Source organism: Xiphophorus hellerii, chromosome 20 (genome assembly GCF_003331165.1).
Source record: "Xiphophorus hellerii strain 12219 chromosome 20, Xiphophorus_hellerii-4.1, whole genome shotgun sequence".
Classification (NCBI taxonomy): domain Eukaryota; kingdom Metazoa; phylum Chordata; class Actinopteri; order Cyprinodontiformes; family Poeciliidae; genus Xiphophorus; species Xiphophorus hellerii.
Window position 1 is genome coordinate 34177756 of NC_045691.1, and position 5954 is coordinate 34183709.

Below are 5954 nucleotides of genomic sequence, written 5' to 3' on the forward strand. Positions count from 1 at the left end.
TGTGCTTCTGGTACATTATAATTATTTTTGACTATTTTTACACAGTGTTTTGTCTATAGACTTTAGTTAAATTATTTTCTTTGCCTCTTTAAAATATAGTCATTTGAATAATTTTTTATATTTTGTAATTCATATTTGAATGCTTTAAGCTTTGGCACTGTTCTCCGTCCGCCCCATCCTAAAACAAGGGGCCCTTGGCAGAGGTTTGGGACCCTTGTGTAGACCTGCCTTTTCACCTCTCTTGGTTCCGCTTGCTCCACCACCACTGCGATGTGTCCAGCTGAAATTCATGCACATAACCAGTGGCTGTAAGCCACAGCTGCTTTCTCCAGCCTGCCATGCGTTAGTTTTCATTAACCTTTGTTTGTTTGTCTTTTCATTGTGATTTTTGCACGGTAGGACCAGTTGTCCTGTTTTCGCTTCTTTCTTTTGCAGTAGGTTCTTTTTTTGACTTTTTTGCTTTAAACTAGCAGGGGTTTCGACAGAGTTGATCCCATGCCTGTGCCCTTTTTGTTCTTTTTAACTGTGGGAAAATGCTGAAGGAAAATACTTGAAAATGTCAGTTTCTGGGTGTGCAAACTAGTAGAGAAATACGCAATCAGAGGCTGAAAATGAATATGTGCTCACAAGGATCTCAAAGTGGATCTTTGTGCTCCACTTTGTCTGGGTCTCTCACAAAAAATCCTAATAGACATTTGTGGTTGTAATCTGAAGGCATAAATACTTTAAACTACATCCTCCTCTTAGTGCACAACAGTATCCCTCTCTCCCCCCCTTTTGCATGGCAGCTTGTCATCACTTCACACTCTACAATAGTACATTCTTAATGAGCATGATCTATGTTGTTCTGTCATGAGTTGTGATGCGTCTCTTGTCTACAACAGTTGTTTCTTATTTGAGCCAGTCCATGCTCTGCCGTATGTTTCGATACTTTCGCAAAAAGCTCCAGTCCTATGTCTCTCCTCAACCAGGAGAGTTGTCAGACATGATTAATATTTCACTGAGAAACTGTGCTGGAGGGAACATCCAAGTGCTAAGGGAGCTGCCAACAACAAACCAACACTGTAGCTTCCTTTAGTTCTCCCTCTTCTCTGGAGTTCCTCTTTGCAGACCTGCTTTTATATCCAGAGTGGAAAACTACACTGGGTCAGAAGAATACAAACACAGATCCGTTACAGAAGCTTAGGGTATTTTCACACCTGATAATCTAGTAGACTCGGTTTGATTGAGGACAAAAATTGCAACATTTGATTTATTTTCATTTGGTGTGGTTCACTTTCCCACTGCACTGTTATATGTACCAAACCATTTGAAGAACCTGTTCAACAAAGAGGACACTGAACGCAACTTCCTTTGTCACAAAAAGTAAACAAAAATGGAGTAGCTTCAGGTTTTAGCAGTCGTAGGATGAATCTTTTGTCTTTGGAAAACGACCACAGGCCATTTCTCCTTCTTGTACTAGACTCTCATGTTTATTTCAGTTATATCTGCCCAGATTTCCCTGTGCTGTTTCATTTCCAGCTTTTAGAGCAGTTCTCTTTGACTGAACCGAGACCTAGCATTTTAAGGCAGACAAGAGTTTACTTTTTTGTTGCATATCAGAGTTCGATTGCGCATTCACACCTCCCCAAACAAACAGGACTTTCTAGACAAACTACAGTTTGGTTAAAGCAAACTAAACAGGGCTGGTGTGAATGCAAATGTAGATTACTCCGGTACGTACGTCAGAATTACTCTATCTGGTTTTCACAATGAGAAACTCTATCTGAGGCTCATGTGTTCAAGGGCTCCTGGTCAAGAAATAATTCCAGGCATCAGAATAAGAACTTTTTAAAGTTGGCTTGCAGCTGCTTGCAAGGACATAGAGAAAAGAATCTTCTGGATGAATGTCAATAAAGATTTGTCAGTCATCCCCAGGAATACTGTGTGAAATGTAAATCAAATTATCAATAGCACTGTAAAAAAAAAAAGTGCAGCAGATTACACAGTTGCTAGAGTAACAAACCCTTCATTTAGATTGTTGATACCTATTTCTTTCTACAGAGTTTTAATGTAGGAGTGGCTTCATAAGCTCCACAAGTAATTCTTAGTTTTTTAAAGACCTATTGGCCAATGTGGGAGACTGCAGCTCAATGGGAAGAATAGTCATTGTATAATCTGAAATTTGTGGTAGTAATTCTAGCTTCCTGCCACATGTTGCTGTGCCACATGTCACTGTGCCCCTGAGCACTTAACCCTAAGTTGCCTACCGATCAGTCTGTTGGTGTATGAGTATGTATGTGAACATTTTATTTCCCTTTTTGCTCACCATTCATTCTCACAAAGAAGACAAACATGTACGCTGCCCAACCCAAACCATTTATGTCTTTCTGGCTAAACTCTTTCCTTTCAGAATGCCTCCCCTGTTCTCTCCAGTCATAACTCCACAAAACTTCAATCCACATTCCTCTTAATCCAGTGCTTCTCAATTCCAGTCCTCAGGTCCCTCTTCTCTGCATGTTTTAGTTGTGCCTTTATTCCAGAACAGCTGATTCAAATGATTGCATGACCGTCAAGTACTGCAGAATGCTGTTAATCATTTACAGACTCAATCCAGGTGTGTGGCAGAAGGGAAACACCTTAAACATGCAGGGCATGGGGACATGAGGACTGGAATTGAGAAACACTTTCTTAATCTGATGTCTCCCATATCTGTGTCTCTAACACCTCTCATCCATATCAGAAAACTCCCTGCCTCCTCCCCCTAAAAGCAAACCCATGTGTCACTACACCAGCCCTGTCAGCACATCGCAGATCAACTTCTCAACATGATTCAATTGTAGCTCTTTGGCACACTGAGGTGGAGATAACATCTACATGTTACAGTTCCGTGCCTCCCAGCAAGTGTCAGCAGAGAGAATCATGGGGGTTATGGAAGAGGTGAGAGGAGATGTGAGGGAAAATTACTTTAAAGAGAAGGAGCAGAGCAAAATCACAGCGTGACTTCAAAGAAAGGTGGCTGTCTGAAATTCCTACAGATGCTTTCTTTAAATGTCTTCATCAAAGAACCCAACCCCAATCCGTCCAGAAAGCATGTTAACATCGTCAGAAAGGGCCCGCTAAAAATTTCGTCAAGTTTGCAGAAAGCGGCAACTGTGTTCCTGCATCCACTTCACACGAGTGACAGCTCATTGAATCGTCTTGACATCAGAACAACTAAATATGCATGTCATATGTTAATGCAATGACAAAGTTGAGAAGGGTGTCAGATCAGATAAGAAACGATCATTTGGATAGTGTTATCTGCAGGCCGACAGAACTGGGTGACTCAGCACGCAAGACCACAGAAGAAGAGTCAGAAAGCACATTTCTACTTGGATCCACTTACTTGTACACAAGGACACTGGTGACTTTTGAACCTTTGAAAAGTGGCTGCTTGTTGTTCCTTTTCTGACCTTTAACTGGTTCTGACAGCGCAGGATGATAATGGAGAGTGAGCACTCACTGAGTGTGGACTTTGATCGCTAAGAAACTGCTGAAGAATTAATCAAGCAGAAGCTGAAGACGTTGCGTGGGTTTCTCAGTTATCTGACTAATCGAGCAGAAGCTTGGCTAAAAAAATTGTTGCCACAGTTTGTTGAAAAGGGCAGAGGAATATTATTAAATGTATTTAAGGTCACCCACATACATGTATCTCGCCCATGCTTTTCCACAGTCTTACCAAAGGAAAGAGAAGATAGGCTCAATTAGTGTTGCTTCTTCAGTTTGTAAAAATTTTTCTCATTGCTTCTACAAGATCTTTCAGACCTTTGAACACCACAGCTCAGGTGGTAAAATCTGTTCACATGATGATTACTAGTTATGCACTTAAAAATCTGGACTTTATGGAAGAATGGCAAGAACAAAGTTCTTGCTGAAAGAAAGCCATGAAATCCTGTTTGCACAAGTTATGTAGAGCATGGTGGCAAATTTTGAATCAGCAAGTGGAGGTGGTCATGTAACATATTGTGTAATAAAATTCTACATGGGGTGGAAAGCTAAAATCACACACACAATAAATTCAACGTTCCCAGTGTAAAACACAGTAGTGGGGCTATCATACTAAGGGGATACAATTCCAGATTACGCATTCTTCCTGTTTACTCTACCAGTCACTCGTCAACCTGTCTCCTTCACACAGTTTGACCAGAAAGCCATGGCAAAGAAGCTGTCAATAAAAGTAATCTATGACTCATCCTGGGTCCAAACCCTATGACCATCACATTACTGCCTGGCAATTCTAGCAAACCTAGCCTGGCCACTGACCTTTGTATGTTAATCTGCTGAATTCAAACCTCGTTTAACAGCGCAGTCTAAGTTTTCTCCCATTCACTGGGATTCCTCCAGTAGATTTTCAACTGGGCCAATCAGCAGACAGAAAGAGATCTTGTGAACAATAATCAATGATGTCATGCGTTACTATTTCAAATCCAGTAATCAAATTAAAGTTACTTATCCAAATCACTGTGTGTTACTATTTTCTTTTGTAATTATTAATTTTATTGTGCGTCTTGGGGAGCGACCGCCATTTCTATGCAAGTTATCAGCAGCGACAGAAATGTAAACAATGGAGGGAGGTGAGAGAGGCTCGTTTTGTTGCTGGAAAAACAAACTGTTTTGAGTTTCTGTCACCAAATCCGATTATTGTAAGCAGTTTTTTTTTTTTTTTTTTTTTTAAATTCACTTGCAAATTTGATGAGTTGCAGGTTGCAGTTTTTTGGCTTGTTTTTGAACGTGAAGTTGCTTATTTGGGCTTGGAAATAAGCAGAGACCCATAAAAAGCCCCAGAATTTGTCTGACATCCAGGTAGTTTTAGTCAGGCTCTGCTGTTCTTCTATTCCTGGATGATCCGTCCCGCCGTGTCTTTGTTAATGTGAAGTTAATATATTTACTATGAATGACGTTGAGATTTGCGTTGCACTCCAGAAAACTGCAAACATCGAGACTACCATAATATGAACAGCGCAATAAATGTGAAAACAGCCACAAATGAACGTGTCTGTAAAGTTGCACAAATAAATGGCATTATAACTATTAATATTAAGATAAGTGGCACACATCTGTGCAGCCATTTGAGTGGTGGAGCTGCAGGAGGATCGCTGTGCGCTGGGCTCTGACAGCAAATGCAGAGCCGTAACACAGAACCTGGAGGTTAGGGGTTGGGGAAGAGGCTCTAAAATCCTATTTAGAGCTTTCTAGACAATAGTGAACTGCAAAAAAACACACAGAAATTACTAAAGTACTAAAGCTTTTGGGTTTTTTTTTTGTACTGTTGTAACCATTAAACAACAGTACAATGTTGTTTAATGGTTACAAAAGTATAACTTATAACAGTATAAGTGCTACCTAAGCACACCAGTGTAACACTTATACTGTTATACTGTATACTGTTAAAAGAGTATAGCAAATTATTTGGGTCTTTATGGCAGCTTCCTGCTGTTGAGTTTAATAAAGATGAATTGTTCAGCAGCAGTTGCATTCTTTTCCTTTTCTTTTGTCAAAGATCAGTTTATAATTTTTTATAGTAACTTGAAAACATTAGGTAAGTTTTAAAGCTGTTATGTGTTCCATTAACATGAATTATAGCATTACACAATTACACTGAGTAATTCTGGCGAATTAAAATCATGTTACTGAGACATGAAACAAGATATTGATATTTACACTATGGTGACATATAAAATCTTTGTATGTTCAATATAATATTTATAAGTAATCTTACGTAAATAAAATACATTGATTTGACAAGCAGTACTTGAGGGAAAGAGGGAAGTAAAGTTTGATTCTACTTATTCACATTGTGTGGGACAGATATCCATAATAACATCAAGTTAATTGAACAAACTTTCTTTCAGTGTGAGTTTTTAGTCTAGATTTAATTACGCGGCACATCTTGCACATTCACGTATATAAGTGTGATTTGTATACACACCTTA